This window comes from Nyctereutes procyonoides, unplaced genomic scaffold (genome assembly GCF_905146905.1).
Source record: "Nyctereutes procyonoides isolate TBG_1078 unplaced genomic scaffold, NYPRO_anot_genome, whole genome shotgun sequence".
NCBI classification, from domain to species: domain Eukaryota; kingdom Metazoa; phylum Chordata; class Mammalia; order Carnivora; family Canidae; genus Nyctereutes; species Nyctereutes procyonoides.
The window spans coordinates 20,971,154-20,997,216 of record NW_026575035.1 but is presented as its reverse complement, the minus strand read 5'-3'; the positions used below and the strand labels follow the sequence as shown (position 1 = coordinate 20,997,216).

The following is a 26,063-nucleotide window of genomic DNA, read 5'->3' as shown; positions in this document are numbered from 1 at the left end:
ACCAGCTATCTGGCCATCCCTTAGCCTAGGCAAGTTGACACATAAAATCAACCATCACAGTAGGTATAACATTTTACATTTCCACTAGTAGTGTGCATTCCAGTTGTTCCACATCCTTGCTGACATTTGGCGTTATCTCTCTTTTTCTTTCTTTCTAATATTAGTTGTAGAGAGTGTGGAGTGGTATCTCATGGTGGTTTTAATTTGCATTTCTCTAATGACAAATGATGTAGAACATCCTTTTATGCACTTATTGGCTATTCTTATATCTTCTTTCATAAAGTTAATATTAAAATAGTTTGTGTATTTTTAATTGGTTTATTATCTGATTACTGAATTATTGGAATTGTTTATATACTCTAGATATAAGATTTTTATTCGATACATGCATAGTTTCTCCAACTCTGTATCCTGCTTTTCGATTTCTTTAGTGGTGTCTTTAGAAAAGCAGCAATTTTGATTTTGAAGTTCAATTTATTTGTTTTATGATATGTGCTCTTTGTGTCTTAAGGAATCATAATCACAAGGTTGTGAATGTTTCTTCAAGAAGTTTTCCACTTTGAGTTTTGGTGTTTAATCCGTATTAAATTTTCTCTATTTTTGGTTAAGATTTTATTTATTTATTCATGAGAGATACAGATGGAGATAGAGACATAGGCAGAGGGAGAAGCAGGCTCCCTGTGGGGAACCAATGCAGGACTCCATCCCAGAACCCGGCAATCATGACTTGAGCCAAAGGCAGATCCTCAATTGCTGAGCCACCCAAGCATCCCAAATTTATTTCTTTTTTCCCCCCAAGTTTTTATTTAAATTCCAGCTAGTTCCAGCTAGTTAGCATACAATGCAATACTGGTTTCTGGTGAAGAATCTTGCAATTTATCACTTACATACAATACCTGGTGCTCATCACAAATCCCTCCTTAATATTCATCACCTGTTTAATCCATCACCCCACCCATCTCCCCTGTGGTAACCATCAGTTCATTTTCTACAGTTAAGAGTCTGTTTCTTGGTTTGCTTCTCTCTTTTTCCCCCTTCTATGTTCATTTGTTTTATTTTTTAAATTCCACATATGACTGAAATCATATGGTATGTGTCTATCTCTGATGGACTTATGTCACTTAGCATAATACTCTCTAGTTCCATTCACATCATTGCAAGTGGCAAAATTTCATTCTTTTTATGGATTAGTAATATTCCATTGTGTGTATATATCATCTCTTCTTTATCTACTCATGAGTCGATGGACATTTGGGTTCATTCCATAATTTGGCTATTGCTGATAATGCTACTTTAAATATTGGGGTGCACGTTTCCCTTCAAATCAATATTTTTTTATCCTTTGGGTATATACCTAGTGGTATAATTGTTGGATTGTAAGGAAGTTCTATTTTTAACTTTTAAGGAGCCTCCTTACTGTTTTCCAGAGTGGCTGCACCAGTTTGCATTCCCGTCAACATTATAAGAGGGCTCCCCTTTGTCTGCATCTTCACAAACACCTGTTGTTTCCTGGGTTGTTAATTTTAGCCATTCTTACAGGTATGAGGTGGTATCTTATTGTAATTTTGGTTTGTATTTCCCTGATGTGAGTGATGTTGAGCATCTTTTCATGTGTCTGTTAGCCATCTGGATGTCTTCTTTGGAAAAATATCTATTCATGGCTTCTGCCCATTTTTAAACAGGATTATTTATTTTGGGGGTTGAATTTGATAAGTTCTTTATATATTTTCAGTACTAATATCAGATATGTCATTTGCAATACCTTCTCCTTTTCCATAGGTTGCCTTTTAGTTTTGTTGATGGTTTCCTTCACTGTGCAGAGGCTTTTTTTTTTTTAATCAAGTCCCAATAGTTTATTTTTTGCTTTTGTTTCCCTTGCCTTAGGAGACATATCAAGTGTGAAGTTACTATGGCCAATGTCAAAGAGGTGACTGCCCATATTCTTCCCTAGGATTTTGCATCCTATGTAACATTTAGGTCTTTCATCCATTTTGAATTTATTTTTGTGTATGCCGTAAGAATGTGAGCCAGTTTCTTTCTTTTGCATGTGGTTGTCCAGTTTTCCCAACAGTCTGTTGAAGAGATGCTTTTTGCTTCCCCATTGGATATTCTTTTCTGCTTTGTTTAAGATTATCTGGCCATATTAGTTGTGGGTTCATATCAAACTGATTTATTTGCATGGTATTCCATACAACAATCCAATTGTTTCAGCATCATTTGTTGAAAGGACTGTTTATCTCCATTGAATTATCTTGGCATCTTTGTAAAAACTTAATGGACTCTGTATGTGTGGACCAATTTTAAATTCTCTATTCTGGTTCATTGATCTATAAGTTTGTCATTAGCTCACATCACACTGTCCTGATTATTGTGGTTGTATAGGAGGTCATTAAAACAGGAGGCCAAAGTCCCCAACTTGGTCGTTTGTTTTGCTTTGCTCAAAATTATTTTCGGGACACCTGGGTGGCTCAGAGCTTGAGTGTCTGCCTTTGGTTTGGGTGGTGATCCTGGGGTTCAGGATCAAATCCTGCAATGGGCTCCCTGCAAGGCATCTGCTCTCCCTCTGCCTGTGTCTCTGCCTCTGTGTGTGTGTCTCTTATGAATGAATGAATAAAATCTTTAAAAAATCTTTAAAAAACAAACAAAACAAACAAAACAAAAATTATTTTAGTCTTTTTCAATTCTTTGCATTTTCAATTTTAAAGCGGATTTATCAATTTGTACAAAGTAGCCTATTGAGAATTTGTCTTAGATTGCATTGAATCTATAGATCCGGATGGGGAGAATTAACATCTAAACAGTGCTGAGGGGGGATCCCTGGGTGGCTCAGCGGTTTAGCACTTGCCTTTGGCCCAGGGCATGATTCTGGAGACCCGGGATCGAGTTCCACCTCAGGCTCCCGGCATGGAGCCTGCTTCTCCCTCTTCTGTGCTCGCCTCTCTCTGCTCTCTCTCTCTCTCTCTCTCTCATAAATAAATAAATAAATCTTAAAAAAAAAAGATAAACAGTGCTGAGATGTCCAATTCATAATATAGCTCTCGATTTTTTTAGTTCTTCTCTAATTTCTCTCAGAATATTTTGTTAATGTTATATATGCAGGTTTTAAACTATTTTGTTAAAAAATATGTTACATATATTTACATTTATGTGAATGTATTTTATATTCTTGATGCTATTGAGAACATATTCTTAAATGTTTTTCCAATAGTTTCCAGCATATAAGCATACATTTAATTTTTTTGTATATTATTTCTGCAAATTTGCAAACCTCATTTATTAAATGAATATAAATATATACTAGTTGTTTTTAGTTTCTTTAGAATTTTCTGCATAAACTGTTACATCACCAGCTAATAGTTTTTAGTTTCTTTCTTTATAATCTCTAAGTTAAAATTTATTCTCTTTTACACATATATTTTGACCAGGACCTTCAGGACAAGTTTGTACAAATAGGAAGTATTTAATAGACATTCTTGTTTAGCTTCCAGTCTTACAGGAAACATTCCATATGTTACCATTAAGTATCAGATTAGCTGTAGATTTTTTTTTTATAAATGCCCTTAATCAATTTGAGAAAGTTTCCTTCAATGCCTAGTTTTTGGAGAGCTTTTAGCATAATTAGGTATTAAATTTTGTCCAGTCCATTTTTTGCATCTACTGAGATACTTATACTGAATTTTCAAAATCTTATACTAACCTTGAATTTCTTTGATAAATCCCACTTGGTTATATTTATATATTATATATTTTATATATTATATATAATATATTATATATTTTTTATGTACTTTGGTGTCTAGGTGTCACCATTTTGGTAGGAATTTTGTGTTTATGTTCATCAAGGATTTTAATGTATAGTTTTCTTGCAATGATTTTGTCTGATTTTGTTATCAAAGTCATGATGGACTCTTAAAATGAGTTTGAAAATGTCAACTTCTATTTTCTAAAGGAGTTTATAGAATTCTATTATTTCTAATATTTTATTTTATGGATTTTAGCTCCTATCTTTTTTATTTCTTTCTACATATTCCTGTTTATTCAATTTGATGTGTTTTCTTTTAGGTTATGAAGCCAGAAGCTTAGATTATTAATGTTAATCTTTTTTTCACATAATAATTCAATCCATAAATTTTCCTATATGTTTTGCTTTAGCTGTACCTCACAAATTTTGATATATTGTGCTTTCTTTATCATCCGGTTTGAAATATTTTCTAACGTCTTTTTTTCTTTTTTTTAATTTTTTAAAAATATTTTATTTATTTATTCATGAGAGACACAGAGAGAGAGAAAGAGGCAGAGACACAGGCAGAGGGAGAAGCAGGCTCCATGCATGCATGATGTGGGACTCGATCCTGAGTCTCCAGGATCACACCCGGGGATAAAAGGCAGTGCTAAACTGCTGAGCCACCCGGGGGCTGCCCTCTAATGCCTCTCTTGATGAATTCTTTGACCCAAGTGTTACTGAGATGTTCTTTTTTTTTTTTTTTTTTAACTTCCTAGTATTTACTGATGTCCTATATATCTTTTGTTATTGATTTTTAATCTGAATCTGGTATAGTCAGAAAACATTGCCTATTTGATTTCAGTTATCTTAAAGTTAGTGAAAATTTCTTTCTTCATTATTTCAATTTTTTCTTTGAAGGGTCTGAATATGTTTTTAATAGCTTTTTAAAAGACTTTATCTGGCAATTCCATCATTTCTATCATTCTTGGTCCAGTTCCATCACTGAGTTTTCTTCTCCTTACATATCACATTCTCCTGCTTCTTCATGTCTAGCAGTTTTAATAGGATGCTTATTATTATTAATATTATCTTGATGTGTGTCTAGTCTTGCTAACTTCCTTCAAAGACTATTAAGTTTTGCTCTGGCTGGTTGTTAATTCAGTTGCATTTGAGCTTGAGCCCTTTGAAACTCATTCTGAAATTTCTTTGGGGTAAGTTCAGAGCAGCCTTTAAAGCTAAGTAATGGTATGGCTTGGGTCTTCTCTGAATGCTCCAACTGGTCAGTGAGATTGCTTTACGCTGGCTGGTTGGAACTTCAACATCCCAGTGCCCTGCATGTTATTAACATTTTCCTTTTTATTCTCAATTTAGTCATCAGACAAAGGAAATGATGCAGATATTTGGACAGAGTTCAGATAGGCAGGAAACCCAAAAAGCAGTACATTGCCTTTGCTTCAGGAAAGCAAGAGGAAGGGAAGCCGATGATTGTCTCCAAGTCCTTCTATCCAAGGAAGGGGCTTATAGCATTCCATTTATGGTGTCTACATGGTACCAGGCAGTAGACAAAAGGGGAGGACACACCAGGCCATGTGTGCCTCTACATTGTTCCCCTTATTTGGGACTCTATGCAAGTTCCCGTCAGTTGAGCCTCCCTAATATTTGATTCCTATCTCCCCAGTTCAAGAACACTTCCACACTCCTCTTGCTCAGGGCAATTCTGCACTTGCATGACCCTGCAAGTGAGTGCCCCCTTCAGTTTGCAGTGATCACCCAGACAACCATTAGCCTCACTGCAGACCTGACCCTGCTTTGCTTCACAGCCCCCTGTGCCAGGATCCACTGAATGCCCATAAGTATTGATTTCATACATTTTATCTAGGTTTTTTAGTTGTGTAAGGGAGGAGTGTGGATCCAGTTTTTGTTCTTCCATCAAAGCTAGAATGAAAATCCCCTAAACTCTCTTAAAAACACAAATAAATGACTTTCAGATTTGTCAAGTGTTTAGAAAACCTCTAAAAACAAAATGCAAAAAAAAAAGTCAATAAAAAACTGACCCATCATTAATCAAAGATAAATTGTCCAAACTCATCTTCATTCAGTAATATATAAATTTCTGTCTTAAATCCTAAGGATATTTAAATATATGTTTAGATTTTAGCCCAGTGAAACTGATTTCAGACTTCTACATCTTAGAATATCAGAAAATATATGTTGTTTTAAACAACATATTATATATATGTAAATGGCAAGACATAATTCCATCTGCTTTATGTCATTTAATGTAGATATTATGAAAATAATGATTAATACTTCTTACATTCTTTTACAATTTCAGTCAATATCCCCAACAGTGTTTCTTGCAATTCTAATGTAACACCTGTAAGATATATAGAGAATCACTAGGCCAGGAAGATACGTGTCTTAATTCCAAATCATTATTAGACTAAATAAATGCAATATGTTTAAATAGCTCTAAAGTCCTTCTGGCTCATGTAAGTTACTACATATTATAGAAGCTGCAAATAAGATTTGAAGACCTATTAAGCTGAAAGAGGAAACTGAGAGTTTGCATTTAAATAATACTTGGGTTTGTCCCTTTCTAAATGTAAACTTAGATATAAGTCATGGAAGTAGATGAGGTTTTATAGGGAAAACCAAAGAGAGTAGTGGCCCACCACCTTGATTCATCTTTTCCAATATTTCTAGGTTAGAAAAACATAATAAACATAATAAAAATAACGAGAGTTTTTAATTAGTTACTTACTGTACGATCAGCCATGTACTAAGTGCCTATTATAGAAGTTAATCTTCACATCAATGCCTGTGGTAGGTACAGTTATTAACCACTTTTACAGCTGCACAAACCAAAGCTTAGGGAAATTAAGAATGTAGCTCAAGTGTAGGTGGTTAATAAGTGACTGAGGGTGCAGGTGATCCAACTTGAAATTCTGACTTTAAAGCTCACACTCTTAATCATAAGTATATCACTACCTCATAAAAGAAACACCATTTATGCCCCCAACATGTTGGGACAAAGGTTCTTAACTTCTCTTGCCACATTTCTGCTTGTTTCAAGTATCATAGGCTTTATTGTAAAATATATGTAATATTACCCAAGCAGTATTAAGTTGACTTTAGAATTATCTCATGTAAAATTTGGCAAAATGTGAAAGAAGAGTAGCCAAATCAAATACATAAAGATGTGTATCATGGATTTGAAAAGATTAAAGTGACTTCTGGTTCCAGTAATTTCTAAGACTATACCAATCCCCAAACCCACATGTCTTAAAGTCCCTACAATGCTAAATAACATATAATGACTTTTAATGTATATCTGCCATAGTAGGAGTCAAGGGAAATACTCAGGTGTCAGAAATAAAAAGCAATAAATTGGATTATAGATTTCTATCAGGATATCAAATAAATATGGGCTGCTGGCTCTCCTAAAGTCAAACCTGAAGAAATAAACGAAAGAAAGAAAAGGGAATTTATGGGATTAAACAAAATGAAGAAGAAGAAGAAGAAGAAGAAGAAGAAGAAGAAGAAGAAGAGAAGAAGAAGAGGAGAGGAGGAGGAGGAGGAGGAGGAGGAGGAGGAGGAGAGGAAGAGGAAGAGGAAGAGGAAGAAGAAGAAGAAGAAGAAGAAGAAGAAGAAGAGTGTGCCAGGGTGGTTCAGTTGGTTAAGCATCTGCCTTTGGCTTAGGTCATGATCCTGAAGTCCTGGGATTGAGTCCTGCATCAGGTTTCCTACTCTGTGAGGAGTCTGCTTCTCCCGGTCTCTCTGCCCCTCCCCCCTGCTCATGCATGCCTCCTCTCTCTCTTAAATAAATAAATAAATAAATACATGAAAATTTAAAAAAGAAAGAAAAGGAAGGCTGAGGTCAGTTAAGACTCATCTGCAGTAGATGAGCGGCTGCATCCTGGCTCAGGACTGCCAGAGGCAGTGTAATAGGAAAATCTGGAAGAAAGCTTTAAACAATACTCTGGCCTCTTCCTGAGTTGTCTTGGAGCAATCATTGCTTCCCCCTTTCAGGACAGACTTACTGATGAAGTACAGCTATTCTGCATGGAATAATATTAGAACAGTGCAAAGCCCCAGAATCAGTGGCCAGCCACGTCAGGTATTTACTCTTCCAACCATTCTCTTCATATGCCTGGGCAAGTTTGGGTAAAACCTAGAAGACTATTGTCTCTCCACTCTTTTTCCTCAGGTGGTGTCTGTGGAGTGGTGATGCATGGAAATGGCCAAACAGTGGTTCTGGAGACCCAGGTGCATGGGTCTCCTTGTTTGGGACTCATCCCCTCTTCTCTTCTTAAACTTTCTGGGAGGAATACAGACTGGGACTAGCCTCCTGCTCTTCCCTGGGAAACTTTGCCAGAAAGAACAGATGATGTATGTATCCAAACTTGAATTCAGGAACTCAAATATTTAAACACCATAAATACAAACAGTATCAAAGAAAGATAACAAACTGAACTACATATAATACACCAAAAGAATTCTGAGAAATTATGATGTGATTATCAATATATATATACGATAATAAAGAAGGAAATTAGCAATAGGAAGTAAGAACATGAATAGCCAGCACATGAGCTAATGCTGCTAAGGTAGATGGAGGATTATTATATCAGAGAATGGCTGGTGGGGCGCCTGGGAGGTGCAGTGGGTTAAGCGAGGGATTCTTGATTTTTGGCTCAGATCATGATCTCAGGGTGTGAGATGCAGCCCCACATTGGCTCTGTGCTGGGCGTGGAGACTGCTTAAGATTTTCTCCCTTTCTACTTCTCCTTCTGTCCCTCCTCCCTCTCACACACTCTCTCTCTTAAAAAAGAAAACAAAGAAAGAAAGAAAGAAAGAAAGAAAGAAAGAAAGAAAGAAAGAAAGAAAGAAAGAAAGAAGAAAAAGAAAATGGCTGGTGTCAATACTCACATGCATGCAAAAGTACTTAGTTACGTTCCCTGTGTTACTCAGCACTTCAGTGATCTGTAAAAAGTTTGTTCATTGACTTAAGAATGTTCTCTTTCTGAGTAGTGTGAAAAAGAGTTACTCTGAAAAATTTGAAATTTTGACTTTGAAAAATTTTTACTTTGAAAATGATGTCCCTGGAAAGCCTGGCAGAAGGAAATGTGAAACTGCTCCTGGAGTGCAGTCTTCGTGCCAGTCAAACAAATCCATCCTGAAGATAAGTGTACAATCAAATATGGTGAAGCACCTGAGCAAACAGAACCATGAGTGAGCCAGCAGACTTAGCACTCCAACAGTTTGTTTCATAGAAGCAAACTAAAAGACGATTTAAAAAATGATGTTGAAAAGAACAGAAAGATTTGAGACCTAAGAAAAGAATAAAAGTGTTAAAAAAAAGAGGAATACTTTTTTAAAAGGCTAAGAATAAAACATATAGCTAGTAAAATTAAAACAACTTATTAGTAGCAATTAGGCAATGCAGTTAATAAAATGACCCCAAACCCAGGGATTTATTAGGATCAAAATGGGACAGAAAGTTTCATATTTTCACAAATAATTTTATATTTTGATCTGAATTTTGAAAAAAGTATAGCTATTGTAGTGGATACAAAGTGGTATCTCATTGTGCTTTTGATTTATTTATTATTTTTAAAAAGATTTTATTTATTTATTCATGAGAGACACACAGAGAGAGGCAGAGACATAGGCAGAGGGAGAAGCAGGCTCCATCCATGCAGGAAGCCCAATGTGGGACTTGATCCTGGAATCCCTGAGCCAAAGGTAGATGCTCAACTGATGAGCCACCCAGGCGTCCCATGTGCTTTTGATTTACCTTTTGCCTAGTGACTAATAATGTTGAGCATTTTTCATGTGCTTACTGACCTTTTGTATATCTTATTTGTAATGCTTATTTAAAATTTTGGTTATTTGTTTTTCTTTTTTCTTATTTTTTTATTTATTTATGATAGTCACAGAGAGAGAGAGAGAGAGAGAGAGAGAGAGAGAGAGAGAGAGGTAGAGACATAGGCAGAGGGAGAAGCAGGCTCCATGCACCGGGAGCCCGACGTGGGATTCGATCCCGGGTCTCCAGGATCATGCCCTGGGCCAAAGGCAGGTGCCAAACCACTGGGCCACCCAGGGATCCCCGGTTATTTGTTTTTCTATCATTGAATTGTATGTATTCTTTATGTAGTCTTGACACCAGTCCCTTATCAGATAAATGACTGTAAATACTTTCTCCAATTTTGTGGACTGTCTCTTTACTTTCATGATAGTGTCCTTTTACATGCAGAAGTTTTTAATTTCAATGAAGTCTTATTAATCTATATTTTTAGTTGCTTACACTTTGAGTGTCATATTTAACAAACTGTTACTTAATCATGAGGGTCATGAAGATTTAATTCTATGTTTCTAAGGATTTTTATAAGTTAAGCTCTAATATTTCAAATATTTAGCTTTGATGTATTTTGACTTAATTTCATTATATGGTGTGAAGTAGGGTCCAAATTCATTTCTTTGGATGTGGATATCCAGTTAATCTTGCAACTGAAAGATTTATTTTCCTATTGAATGGTCTTGACATCCTTGTTGAAAATTAATTGATATAAATGTATGGTTTTATTTCTGGACTCTTAATTCCATGTCTATCCTTAAACCAGTATTATACTTTATTGACTGGTGCAGCTTTGTAGTTAGTTTTGAAATAAGGGAAGTCGGAGTCTTCCAATTTTCCTCTTTATTTTTCAAGACTGTTTTTGCTGTTCTGGGTCTCTTGCAATTCCATATGAATTTTAGGGTCAGATTTTCCATTTCTGTAAAAAAACTCAGTTGAAATCTTTTAGAGATTGCAATTAATTTGTAGCTCATATTTGGGAGTATTGCCATCTTAACAATATTAAGTCTTCCAGTCCATGAACAGAGGATGTCTTTCCATTCATTTAGGTCTTTCATTTCTTTCATCAGCACTGTAGTTTTCAATGTACAAGTTGGGCAATTCTTTGGTTATATTTATTCTTATGTATTTTATTCTTTTTGATGCTATTGTAAATGGAATTGCTTTCTTAATTTCATTTTCAGATGGCTGTGTACAATAATACAACTGATTTTTGTATATTGACATATTTTGCAACCTTACTGAACTTACTAATATCTCTAAATTGTGTGTTTGTGTGTGTGTTTGGGTATCTATATATGAATTCTTGAGAATATTCCACATAGAATATCATGTCATCTACAAATAGTTTACTTTTTCCTTTGCAATCTTCATGTCTTTTATTTATTTTTCTTGCCTAGTTACTATGTCTGGAACCTCCACTACAAGGTTGAATAGAATTGGCAAGTGTGGATATTTTTGTCTTGTTCTCAGTCTTAGGAGAAAAGAAACTTTCTTTCACAATCAAATATGATGTTAGTTATGGGCTTTCCATACATGCTCTTTTTTTATGCTGAGGAAATTCCCTTTTATTTCTAGTTTTCTGATTGTTTTTATTGTGAAAATGTGTTGTATTTTTGTCAAATGCTTTTTCTGCATCTGCAAAAATGATTGTGTGGGTTTTTTCTTTTATATTATTAATGTGATATATTACACTGATTTTCATACATTGAATCAATCTTACTCTTCTGGGATAAATTTTACTTGATTACAGTGTACAATCTTTTTTTATGCTGCTGTGTTTCATTTGCTAGTATTTTGTTGAGAATTTTTACATCTGTATTCATAAAGGATATTGGTTTATATTTTTCTCCTGATGCCTTTGATTTTGGTAATAACAGCCTCATAGGATGAGTAATGAAGTGTTCCCTGACTAAAATAAATATTTTTATCTATATATGATACTGTCTCACTATAAATATAATATTGTATTAGAGTTCTCCAAAGAAACAAAACCAATAGGATAGACTATATACAGATTAAATACAAATTGTATAATATTATATATGTATATATGTATAATATATATAATATAGACTATAGTTTATATATAGTCTGTATATATAGACTATATGTATATATTTATATATAGTCTCTATATATCTATCTTTTTATCTATCTATCTAGAGATTTATTATAGGAATTGATTTACATGATTATGGAGGCTAAGAGGCCCCATGATCTGCTGCCTGCAAGCTAGAGAACCAAGAAAGGTGACAGTATAATTCAATCCTAATCTAAAGGTCTGAGAACAGTGTGTATGCTGGGGGATGGGGGGGAGGGTAAATGATGTAACTCTTAGTGCAAATCCTAAGCCTCATGAACTAGGAGTGCCAATGTCTGAAGGCAGGAGAAGATAAATGTCCTAGCTCAAATTCCCCCTTCCTCCACCTTTTTGTTCTGTTCAGGCCCTCCACAAATTTGATGATACCTACGCACATTGGTAAGGGTGGTCTTCTTCACTCAGTCTATTAATTCAGTTGCTACTCTCATCCAGAACAGTCACACAGATACCACCAGAAATAATGTTTTAGTAGCTTTCCAGGCATTGCTTAGCTCAGTTAAGTTGATGCATAACATTAACTGTCACAAAGGCATTCAAGTTTCAACATTTTTGAAAATTCAGAAACAATACAAAACAGAAAATAAAAATAATCAATAACTACTTTTCAGTATGTTGGTGTATTTTCTTTTGGTACCTTTTCAAGCTATTACATATATGCATATATTTAATATAGATTGATTTTAATCATACTCTTCACAGAATTTTTTCTTTTTTATTCATTCAAGTCTGTCTTATGGGTGGGTTTATACAACACCAGCAGCTTTTCAAAAACATCACATTAATGTTATTGCTCAATATTCCACTCTATAATTCCTTCGATCACAACAGGCTTTTCTCTTTTTGATATTTAGATTATTTTACTGTTGCTTTCGGCTTTTATAACTAATGCTCTCTGAGTCATCTTGGTCTTTTGATGCATCTTCGGTTTGCTAAAGTATTTCTAGAAGTGGAATATAGGATCAAAAGTCAGGAACATTTTTAAGATTCTTCATCTTGGTAGAACAAAAAAGGTTTACTGATTTCTACTTCTCACATTAAATGAATTTTTGTTTATATCACTGCTAATACTATTGTTTTATAAATACTCTTTATTTCGCCATCCCTCTGGAACAATTCTATTATGTGGGATGTTGTATAACACTTGGCTTAGAAAATAAAGTAGAAAAAAACCTTGCTAACTAGCACACGCTTTCTATAGTACCCAAGTACATGCAGTGCTTATTCATTTTTTTTTCAATAAAAAAATAACATGGGTCGGTGACACCAAAAGAGATATTTCATGTTGAAGCCACTTTATTCTTTATAACATTTTAAAATTTAATTTAATGTGCTTAGTTAAGTTTTACCTAGCATATAACCAGATTGCAATAGTAACTCATCTATAAAATGATAAAAGTTTATGAGGTGTAATGCTGACAACACTATAAACTGGACTTAAAAATATACTTTTGTTGTTTTGCTGGATTAAATTAATGCATCAGCTTGAAGGAAGTATTTCTGATTGTTACAACAATTTGCTATTCATGTAAAGCTCCCAGTGTGAATGGTCTCTGTATTAAAGACACACAGCAATTTCTCCTAGCAGCACCATTCCACCTTCTCCCCCAAATCAAGCTTCTAAAAGATATAGCCAGGGACTATGTTTGTGGACATTTATTCAATGGGGTATATAATTTTTCAAGTTTGTAAAACTTCTTCTTAATTTCAGCATGTAAAACCATTAAGAAACTGTAACCGATTTTTCTTTTCTAATGTATTAGTTTCACAAAAGGTGAAACTCTTCTCTGTGTAGTATTCAAAGTGGGCTGGTCTTCAGGGAGAGCCACAGAGGTGAGACACCACTGGTTTTCCAGGACAGACAACACTGGTACCAACACCTCTCATCTTCATCTGCTTCAGGCTTTTCAGCAAAGTGACTTCACCTCATTGAGCTCTCCACTCCCTGCTAGCAGTAGGGGCAAAAACCAGCCCATGAGCCCAGAGCTCTGATGGAGCTGGAGCTGTGTCCCTGGCCAGGTCATCCTTGACTTTTGCTTTAACTCTTAGCTTTGTAATAAACTATGAAATTGCTAAGGGCAATCAGTTCACCTCAGGGCCTGTTTTTAGCAAGTGGTAACTAATGAATTTCAACAAAGAAAACTATATCAATATTAAGATAGTGATTAAGATCAATAGTCCAATTTACCTTAAAGGAATCCATATCCCAAAACAGAGAGCAGAAAAGTGATTCAATGACCCCTGAAGAGATTAGATTTTTCCTTTTATCTAATTACAATAAACATAAATATTTCAAAATACCAGAACCTAGCAAAATAATCCATGTTTTCAAACCCTCCACATCCTGCCTTCTTCACTCTGCAAAACTTAAACTGAAAAAACAAGGAATGAAACAGGAAATCTATCCTCACTGCCATTGTGAACAAGTAGTAAACTGAGCTCTTTCCTTGTGTCTTTTCTCTCTGTACTGGTGTGTTGGCAAACAAAGTCACAGGCTTAGAAATGGGAGGATACTTGTAACAGAAGAGCAAAGGGGCAGGTCAAATGAGCCGGAGAAGCCACAGACTTGGTGAGCAGTCTTGAGATAATAGGGATCTGACTGGAATGAAATGGAAATAAGCAAATAATGACTGCATACACAAATAAACCATCAGTCTTCAGAATCATTTTGAGACTGTGATGATGTGCAGATCACTCTCTTGCAAAAAGACATTTTCAAAGATTGAAAGGGTGCGGGGAAGAGGGCAACAGAAATGACTGTGTGCAGGGCTTCTGGAATGATGATGCTTTGTCCCTCCTCTGCACCATTCTGTAAAAGGAGTGAAAGTGCTTTCTGATTGCAGTCTCCCAGCCCTTCCTACCACCATGAGGCTGATTGCAGAAGGTCATCTCATTTGCGACTAAGGAGTGGGAAATCCCAGTACCGATGACATGTATTTGTTGAAATCCCAGCCACTGGTAGATGTTGGTGTTAAACTGGTGGAAATCTTTTAAAAATATTTTGCAATGACTTTAGCAGGATAAAAAGCAATCTTGACTTAGGGTACAATGAGCCCTGCCACTTACTGACAATGTAATCTGAGGCAGGTCTCATAAACAGCCTTAGCTTTGGTTTCTAGGCTGGACCTTATAAAAGATAAATTAGGCAATTAGTCAGAAATAATTTTAATGGCCAAGGACTATATGAATGATTAATATTTTAATGATAGAGTTCTGGTTGGGTGTATATGTAACCTATCCTTAGGGAATGGGAAAAAGGTAATACTATAAGGATAGACTGTTATACTAGGTGGGAGGTTTGAATAAAAGCAAAGTAAGTTTCATAATTGCAATGGTTCTATGCAGTGGAGTAAGCATTTTTGTTGGGGAGCTGTTTTGTTCCTGCTAAAATCCAAGGAAGTCTATTTAATCCCTTCTCACCATCAAAACAGAGAAGGTTGTCATGGAGAGCGAGCAAAAGAAAGAACACAGGTGGTAGTAATTTTGCAGAATATACTTTGAAAGAGTAGTGACATGTCTATGAAGCAGTGAATTAACTAGAACTATAAAAATGCAGTCAGGGGCACCTGGGTTGTTCAGTCAGTTAAACATCTGTTTTCAGCTCAGGTCATGATCCCAGGGTCCTGGGATCTAGCCCCATGTTGGGCTCCCTGCTCAGTGGGGAGCCTGCTTCTCCCTCTCCTCACCACTCATGTTCTCTGTTGCTATCTCAGTCTTTCTCTCTCAAATAAATAAGTAGAATCTTAAAAAAAAATGTGATCAATACAGTCAAGGATAAACCTTGGTCAGTTTTTAAACATAACTTGAGATGTCTCTGCAATTAATATAACTAAATGGAAGTGTCTTTTATTTTATTTTTTGAGATTTAATCGACATATAACATTATATTAGTTTTAGATGTACAACATAGTGATTCAATATTTGTATATATTGTGAAAGGACATGTCCTCTTAAACAAGAACAGACTTATGATGCAGTCTGGATAGAATCAGAAGATAGATAAGAGCCATTATTGGTGAAAAGTTCTCCCCATCTCTTTGATGAGATGCAAGTTAACAGAGAAACCTCACTTAGTACTATTTGTGATTTGTTATACATTATTACATATGAATATGTGTGTATATGTATATGTATATATGTATATATGTATATGTAAGCTAATGTAAACTTTACATACTTTCCATTCCGTACTTTTTAGACAACAAAAAATCTTTTTGTTGTCTGAGTGTGTCTCCTGTGACAACCCTTCTAGCTAATCAGTGACCTATATTTCCTACCCATCTAATTCATTCACTCATTCATTAATTCATTCAATAAATATTTATGAAGCACTCACTATGCCCCAGGTACTGTGCTTGGTGTACAAAGATTAGTAAGTAAAGCACAACTTTGCTTTCCAGAAACCCAGCATCTTGTGAAGGGAGAATGGCATTAAAACAAGTCTCTAAACAATTGTCATCTCTATCTTGTCACTCTCTTATCCATTTGGTTCTAGAAAAATTTCACCTAACTCATGCACTGGTTTGGACATCATGAATATATAAATTTCCATCAATCCTTCTATCGCTTCTTGAATGTAAAATGCTGGTCAGGCTTTAAAAACCTTGATAGGTCTAGCTACTCAATATTTATCCCAAAGTCGAACGTCTCATATTTAATTAAGTGTAAAAATTAGCAAGACTGAGTCAGTTCTGTCTTCAAAGATCAGTCGGCCAGCTGGAATGTAACAGGTCTACTTATAGGACAAACACAACAAAAATATTAGCTCATGACTGTCCAAGATGGTTAGTTTGATCTGGTGAAAAAAATTATGAATAAATATTAAAACCCAGAGGAGGCACGGTGGTTACCATGTAATTAGTAACTATGTGCCAACCATAGCCTTTAATTATATTACTTGAACTGAAATAAGGCAATACATTAGGACAGCTTGGATTTGGCCTCAAAAACCTGGCATAACGCAAGCAGCTTGTACATGCCCACAATGATATTTTGCTTCATTTTGCTATGGCAGCTGAATTATCCTTCAACAAATCAATGTACCTCTCACATTGGAACATATTGAGTTCATGTAGAGGAAATAGGAAAAGCCAGCAGCCAGCAGCCCCTCCCATCAGAACCCATGATGCCCTCTTCCCATCATGTAGAATCTAACCTCTCCTATGAGCCACCATCACCTTCACCATTCCATCTGCTCTGAACAGAGGGGAGAGACTCTGGTCATATATTCCGCACCAGGCTTCTAATCCTGCCAGATTGCACTGGTCTTTAACCATATGCCACACATTATTAGAGAACAGATCTTTCTATTTGCATGACAAGCTGTGGATTCTGGCCGGGTCTCCAAGGCCACCTCCAGAGGAGAGCACCCGCTGGATGTTTCCCTGGCACAGGCCCTGGCTCTGTCCATGCCAAGCTTGAATCGCAGCACCTCCACTGTGCGATCTTGAGCAGGTAATCCCTCTAGGCTTCTGTCCTCTCCTCTGTAAGGTAGAGGTTTGTCAATCTGCCCTACTGAACTGGAGGTAGAGGCAGATAGCATCATGCAAGGAGGGTGTGGGCTCCAGACCAGCCTGCGGTCAAAGCCTGTTCTTCCATTTACTGACTATTTGACCGTGAGCAATAACTTAAGAATTGCACATGGCCAATAAATGACTATATGAAGTGTTAGCATCAGTATTATAACTTTCATAAAGATGAAGCAAGATAAATTAATTTTTAACTTTAGAGCAGTAACTGGGAAATAGAAAACGCTCGAAGATGGTGGCTATTCTTATTGTATTATCTTTTCAGTTATGTTTTATATGAGCTATATCATGCTGATGTAGCAGAGATTTGCTTGTCCCTTGAGGATGGGGTAAAGTTATATATAGCTGTGTAACTGTTGCTACCTTGAATGCAGAGTATGAACAGCTATTTAAACCAAGCATAACAAAACTCGGGGTTAGATTTTTTTTTCTTTTCCATTGATCTGTATTTTAACACAGCAGGCAATCACATTCCTTTTGTGACTCCCAGGTGTGACTGAGGTCTTTTGGGAATGTAAAATATACTGACAAGGCAGTGAAGCACTTGTACTGTGAGGTCAGCTTCTCCTGGGGTTGCAAAAGTGAATTTGACTGTCACGACGTGTGTGTGTGTGTGTGTGTGTGTGTGTGTGTGTGTGTGTTTGCCTCTCCCCCCCACCTTTTTTTAAATTAATTACTGTAGAATTGCTGGTCTCTGAATTCTTTGCTCGGATTGGAGAGGAAGCATAAATGGATACCAGGACTTCAATTATATATACAGCCCTATGCAGGTTTCCCACAAAGAGCTGAGGAAAGCAGCATGCCTCTTTCTATAAACTGAAGAGGATTTGGAGCCCAAGTAAAGGCATATTATTCTCTTACATGTTTTTTTAAATTTGGCTTTAAAGATACACTGGACTGCAAGTCTAATGGGATGTTCAGAAGTAAGCTTCTAGTTTTTTTGCTTTGTTACTGTAGATGCCTTGCAACTGACATATGCAATATTTTAAATAACAAAAAAATGAAATTCAGCATTGTCCCTATACTATGAGTCTCCAGATTTCACAAGATGTATTTTGGCCAGACCCATTAAGGAATAGTTCTTCAAATTTATTGGGCATTATATTTTCATCTTCTGTTTTACAGTTACTGGAGGTACAAAGCAGATTTTGGAGGGGAAAGATGCATGAATTGAGGACAAAAGTGATCTAATTAGCCCATGTAGATGCCATAACCTCTGTTCTCTGTTTTTTCAGTTGTTGTTGTTTTGCTGTACATAACTTTAAAAATATCATCTTTATTTCTAATTTTCTTATGTCTGTTTACAATTTTTTAGTGCTGAAATATAAGCCCTTTTTCCTTTTGTTCTGCTCAGAAAAGATCCTCAGCAACTTGCCAATGCTCTCTGCATAATAGTCACTGGTTTTTCTGATCTTGTGATTAGATTTTCCTTCCAGATCCATTTCTTAACAGGAGACCATTTCTAGTGCTCCCCTGCCAGATGTGTCCTCCCCACCATCCTTCAGTGGGACCATGAGGCTCACTCCCATGCATCTTGGCACGACCCATCTTAGTCACTGACCAACTAAGGAAATGATTAGCTGAGCCTCTAAAATGTCTTTTCATTAGTATAATGTGCTTTTGTGTACAAAGAATACCATATAGGTACAAACAAATATAATACTGGTAAAAATAAGTAAACATCAATGAATGGGGTAGTGAGAAAGGCACAGATGTTGGAATTTTTTTTTTTAAGATTTTATTTATTTATTCAGGAGAGAGACAGAGAGAGAGAGGCAGAGACACAGGCAGAGGGAGAAGCAGGCCCCATGCAGGGAGCCCGACGTGGGACTTGGTCCCAGGATTCCAGGATCACACCGTGGGCTGAAGGCAGATGCTTGATCACTGAACCACCCGGGTGTCACCAGATGTTGGAATTAAGTAGAGCAAAGGTCCTATCATTTTTTGGGGAGCTGGGTTATTTAATTCCCTAAATTTTGCTTTGTTGTCTCAAATAGGACAATGACACCTCATCGAAATATTATGAAAATTAAGTGACTATGTGTATGTGAAGTGCTTCTTCATTTCCTTCACATGAAAATACCAACTAAAAGAAAGAACTGGTAAGCTTATTTCCTTGCTGAGTGGTTCATCTCTTCCCATGAAAACTCTTCATAGAAACCATGCTGGTGCCAGCTCACAGCTCACGCTAGACTGGGTTGAGACCCACCAGGGGTAGCACCAAACCTGCAGAGGGCTGGATTTTCATTCACCATGGTCCAAAGGTCAAGAAGTGACCTACAACAAAGGCCAGATGATGCATGCATCCTGAATTATATTCAATGTAAACATAAGCCTCGGAGAAAGAGGACTGGCAGTCCAACAGATCACTCTGATCTAGCTTAAGTTTCTGTACCAGAAACTTTTTTTTCCCGATCATTCTAAAATGGTAGGGTGTGAACCAGAGATCTCTAAACTGTAGGCAATACATACTTGGAGATGGAATTCTTAAGATTCTATATCATGAGGCCACTGCATGTGTGTCTGACCTGATAATGCTTTACTATCCCACACATTTATTATATTTCACATCACTGTCAAAACTAACCCTGAGAACTCAGAGATTTTCACAGCCACAGTGTAAGCCAATAACATTACCTCAGTAATAACTAATTAGAAAATGTACTAACAACAAATGATATTCCCAATTAGCAACAAAAACATATGGTATCTGGGAATAAATCCAATAAAAGGACAGTAAGAACCACATGGAGAAAACTTTAAAGTGTTATAGAAAGATGTAAAGAAAGATCTTAATAAATAAGTGAAATATAACATGTTCATGGTTAAAAAGACTATGTCACAAAGATGCCAGTCTCCCCCAAATTAATCTTATAAATTCAATGTAAATTCATTCTAGGAACCCCAATAGAATTTCTTTTGTAAAAATTGACAAGTTGGCCTTAAAATTCACATGGAAGAGTAAAAAGCCAAGCGTAGTTAAGATATTTTAAAGAACAACTTGAGAGAGTTCTCCATATCAGATAAGACAAATCACAAAGCTATAGGAATCAGGAGGTGTGGGATAGACAAAGAGACATCCAGAACAGTGATAGTCCAGATTCATATATATATGAAAACAGAGGAGGCATTGTGAAGCAGTGGAGAAAGGAGCAGATATTTGATAAATGGTTCTGATATCATTGCTTATCCATATAGGAAAAAGATCTCTTTAACACTCCAGATACAAAAACAAATTTATGATATATTAAAGACCAAAATATCTTAGAAGAAACATCATAGAAAGGAATAATTTCTTAAACGAGGCACATAAAAAAACACTGCTTATCATTAAAGCTTCTGTTCAAAAATTATACCATAAACAACTTTAAGGTAAACTATATACTGGGAGGATATGTTTTAAAAAGCTATACCTGGTAGAGATTATTATTCAGAATTTATAAAGAACTTTACATGGTAATCATGCACAGACAAATCACTCAATAGAAAATGGACAAGGGAGATGAATAGGCAATTTACAGACAGGAAACCTGAATATGTTGTAAATATATGACAATATCATCACCCACCCAGTAAATGTAAATTAAAACAATCAAGTACAGTTACATTTACACCTACCAGAATGACAAGTTTTGGCAAGTATGTGGAGAAATGAGCACTTAAATCCCATACTGCTTTTGATCATGTAAATAGGTGCAACCACATTGGAGTAAAATTTGATGATAGAGACTTAGGTTAATATGCCCAAACACTAAGTTCAGAAATTCAGCTAAAAAAAATATATAATAGGAAAAATCTCTCACATGTGACTATTTTGAATACTCAACAACTGGAAACCATCTGTGTATTTCAAAAGAGATTAGATGATTCAATTAGGATGCATTCAAGAAATGAAATAATATGCCAGAGTTAATGAATTATTATCAATATAGATAAATATGAAAAGTAACATTGAGTAAAAAAACTAAATTTTAGAACACATTTCTCAAAAAAATGTAAAAATACTACATACTGTTTATGTATGTAATAATGTACACTTATTATGTTAAGGAATAATTGGGGAGGGAGAGGAATAGAATCAGAAAAAAATACAAAAGAACATTGAAATGTATCATTAAAGTTTTAAGTAAACCTAAGGAAGTGTGGCAAAAAATTTGTCAAAATATATTAAGGTGTGATCAAGCTCATGGTTCATATCTGTTTTAGATTTTAGATATCATATTTTTCAGTTCTAGGATTACCCTAATTTTTTTATTTTCCATATTTCTCCTGAAATTTGTTTATCTTTTCACCTTTATAATTCTCCTTTCTAAAGATTTTCTTACATATATCCTGATTACTTTTAAAATCTTCTCCAAGTAATTTTAATATTTGGGTTGTCTGTCAGATTTTTTTTCTCTTGGTGAGTCACTGTCCCAACAATTAAATTATTGGCATATATTTTTCAGGAAAAGGAACCATAGTTCCTTGGAGTAGTGAAAGTAAAAATATGCTCAATTAAAAAACAGCAATGACGAAGCTTACTGAAAGGATCTGGGAGCCAATATGAAGGAGTTTCCAGTGGGCAAAACTGGAACAATTTGAGTAACAAAATAATGATCTTTTGGATTATAACTCATAAAATAGGGGTGCCTGGGTGATTCTCAGTCAGTTAAACATTTGCCTTTGGCTCCAGGCATGATCCTGGGGTCCTGGGATAGAGCTCTCCGTCAGCTCCCTATTTAGTGGGGAGTCTGCTACTCCCTGTCCCCCTGAAGTTCCCCCTGCTTGTGCTAGTTCTCTCTGTCAAATAAATAAATAAAATATTTTTTAAAAACCTTATAAAATAAAACAAGCATCCATAAGTTCATGCTGATATAAATAAATAATTGAATAAATAGGTGCATGGGAGAAAAGAGAAAGTTCTTTCTTACAGAAGAGTTTTAATTAATATATGTAGAAGGTATGAAAGAAATATAAAAATTAACTTGGGGCAAATACCACAATGATAATTGCTACAGGGAGGATCCACCCATTGATGCAAAATTTAGCATTTTAGGAGAAACAGTATGCATAGTCTTAATGTATTTCTCACAAAGTTTCATCAATTATAGAAAGAAAAATAGTATGGGGCACCTGGGTGGCTCAGTCAGTTAAGCATTTGACTTAATTTCGGCTCAGATCATGATCTCAGGGTCATGAGATGGAGCCCCACATGTGGCTCCATGCTCAGCATAGAGTCTGCTTGAAATTCTCTCTCTCCCTCTCTCTCTGCCCCACCCCATGCTTGCTCTCTCTTTTTATTATTATTATTTTTTAAAAGATTTTATTTATTTATGAGAGATGCAAAGAGAGAGAGAGGAAGAGACACAGGCAGAGGGAGAAGCAGGCCCCACGCAGGGAGCCCAACCTGGGACTTGGTCCCAGGATTCTAGGATCACACCCTGGGCCAAAGGCAGCGCTAAACCACTGAGACACCCAGGCTGCCCTCATTCTCTCTTTTAAATAAATAAATGGAAAAAAAAAAGTAACTTTAGAGTAGAGAAACCCAGCAGACGCTGTCTTAATCCAATGATCAAGATTAACAGCCTCAGAAATAAGATATACTGACATCACATATCACTGATATGATGCAATAAAAATGGCTAAAATCACTTCTGTACCATTTTTGCATAAAATGCATAATCTTAATCTAATCGTGAGAATACATTGGATAAACCTAAACTGAGTACCAAAATGATAGAACAACATTTGTCAAAAGTGTCAAGGTCAGAAACGACAAGGAAAGACTGGGGATTGGAGGAGATAAAAAGACAATTTAAAGTATCGTGGGATTCTGGATTGGATCCTGGAACTGAAAAGGACATCAGTGGAAAAAATGATGAAATTTGAATAACACCTGGTTTGAAGTTTAGTAATAGTATAGTACCAATGTTAATCTAGTTTTGATCATTATACTATGAGTATGCAATATATTAGCATTAGTAGAAGGTGGACAAAGTATATAGGGGAACTGTCTGCTATCTCTACAACTTTTCCATATTTCTAAAACTATTTCAAAATAGTTTTAAAGTTACCAGCATATCACTTTGACTCTGTGGAGACTCATTTTTCACTGTTAGGGTGGATGTATTCCAATTTTGCCCTGAATTGTAAGGAGTTGGTCCTTAGTCTTGAAATTAGCACTAGTGTTTCCCAACATGTATTTGAACTGTAGCTATAAAATAGTAAAACTGCCCTTCCTCCTAGCATGTGGCCTTTTGGGAGTTTAACTGAAAAGTCTGAGTGTTACTAAGTCCTTCTAACGTGGTGAGGCTTGAACTCTCAACTCCATCTCTGTGACATCAGGCAGCTGTTGCTCACAGCTGGGCTCCTCCAATTCTCTGCTCATACATGAAGTTCAAAGATAGCAAAGAATTCAAGAGGAATTCAAGTGCAGATGTTAGGGCTGTCCTCTCCGTTGCATCCTTTTCTCTGGGATTTTCTGCTTACATTTCTTACTGCTCTGACAACCTTGAATTCTGACCTGACTCTTCAGTCTACTGTGATGGCTGCTTTCTGCTTGAGTATTTGCCTGTGTGCTATGGTGAACTGTGTGTATGTGTTGGGGGTGGGGGTGTTGGAGAGATGTGTGTCTCTTCTAGCTTCTGCCTAGGTTTGGTTGTCTTCCACTATCTTAAAGCTGTTGTAGTTTTATGTTTTCTCCAGAGTTTAAAATTGTCATTGAAAGAAGAGGTAGTCTGAGATAAGCTATTCTATCAGTACCAAGACACTAGTGTGTAATAAACTTTTAAAAAATATTTTATTTATTTATTCATGAGAGACACACAGAGAAAGGCAGAGACACAGGCAGAGGGAGAAGCAGGCTCCCTGTGAGGAGCCAGATACATGACTCAATCCCAGGACCTCCCCGGGGATCACACCCTGAGCCAGAGGCAGACACTCAACAACTATGCCACCCAGGTGCCCCTGTAATAAAATTTTTATTAAAGATTTTATTTATTTATTCACGAGAGACACAGAGACAGAGAGAGAGGAAGAGACACAGGCAGAGGGAGAAGCAGGCTCCATGCAGGGAGCCTGACATGGGACTCGATCCTTGGACTCCAGGATCACGCCCTGGGTTGAAGGCGGCGCTAAACCGCTGAGCCACCTGGGCTGCCCTGTAATAAAATTTGTAATGCCTAAATAGTCTTATAGTATAAATATTTAAAACAATAGAATTAGTATTGGTCTGTCAGCAAGTCTTAAAGGTTTTTCAGAATCTTCATGGCCATATCAGGGCAAAAATGTAAGACAGCCTTAAATTTTTTTAATGTTTTTTTTTTCTTTGCCTTATCACTTTCCTATAATCACCTTTCCTTCATGGCAGAGATTCCTGGTCTTACTTTTATTATTTTTTTAAATCTTTTTTTATTGTAGTTCGATTTGCCAACATAGAGTATAACACCCAGTGTTCATCCCGTCAAGTGCCCCCCTCAGTGCCTGTCACCGTCACCCCATCCCTGCCCAACTCCTCTTTCACTATCCCTTGTTTGTTTCCCAGAGCTAAGAGTCTCTCATGTTCTGTCTTCCTCTCTGATATTTCCCACTCATCTTCTCTCCTTTCCCCTATAATCCCTTTCACTATTTTTTATATTCCTCGTATGAATGAAACCATATAATGTTTGCCCTTCTCTGATTGACTTAATTCACTCGGCATAATACCCTCCAGTTCCATCCATGTCGAAGTAGATGGTGGGTCTTACTTTTAGATACTCCTTCAGGACTCCATTGAGTTTCAATTGATTATCAGTTTATCCAGTGCCTTCTTTAGTTGCCAACACAAATACTTATTGAATGAAAAGATAAAGGAAGGAAAGAAGAAAGGAAGGAAGGAAAGACAGAAGGATCTCTTACTTTAGTATTATATATTATATATTATATTATATATTATATTATATATATTATATTTATTATATTATATAATATTATACTACTTGTGGTGTCTTCCCTAGAATATTAGCAACATAAGCACAGAAACTTTGGTCCCCCTTGTCCTCCAAATGCTGTATTTCCAGTGTTTGGAACAGTAGAGCTCAGTAAGAGCTCAGTAGATACTTGTTGAATGAATAAATGAATTTTCACGACAGTCCTGCAGGGCTACTATTTTTTATTCTCATTACACAGAGAGCAAAACTAAAGATCAGGAAAATAAGCTAGGCAGTCATAAAATAAGTGGCAGATCTGGGTTAAACTGCGGATGTTCTAAAGGGCTCAGGGTGTGAAACATGGCAGACAATGTGGACAGCAAGAAACTACCAGGATGGTAAAACAGCCCCTGGATCTCAGAAGGCTCAGCCTGGTTGAGCTAATTTATGTGAAAATAAGAAACAACAGAGAGCTTCAAGGCAGATTATATGCTTATGATCAGCATTTAAATGTAATATTGGGAGATGTGGAAAAATGTGACTGCTATAGAATTTGATGAGGAAACGTACAAAGATATATAAAGCAACAAAACAGAATATTCCAATGCTCTTTGTCCAGGGAGATGGTGTTGTACTAGTTGCCCCTCCATTAAGAGTTGGCTGAAACAAAGAATTTATTGTGTGTGGAAAATGGGAGACTTTGTATGATTGCCTCTTTAGAAGACATTCAGAAGAGAAACCTGCATAAATTTCGATATTAAGAAATGACCAAGGACTCTTCCACTCTTGAAATGACTCCATTTGCATATAACTCAAAAATCCTTAAGCTAAAGGGCATTTTTATATTTTTCCAATCCTTTCAAAAAATGGGATCATAAGGATATAGAAAAAAAACCCAAAACCCAAAAAAACAAAACAAAACAAAATAAACCCATTTATTCTATGCCCACTTCTTCTTCTG

At 36.1% G+C, this 26,063-nt stretch overlaps 1 pseudogene; it reads left to right on the top strand.

The window, feature by feature from the left end:
• The window catches only part of LOC129505248 (U6 snRNA-associated Sm-like protein LSm3), a 50,104-nt pseudogene extending 24,338 nt beyond the window's left edge, over window positions 1–25,766 (top strand).
• Window positions 25,767–26,063: the final 297 nt, after the last annotated feature.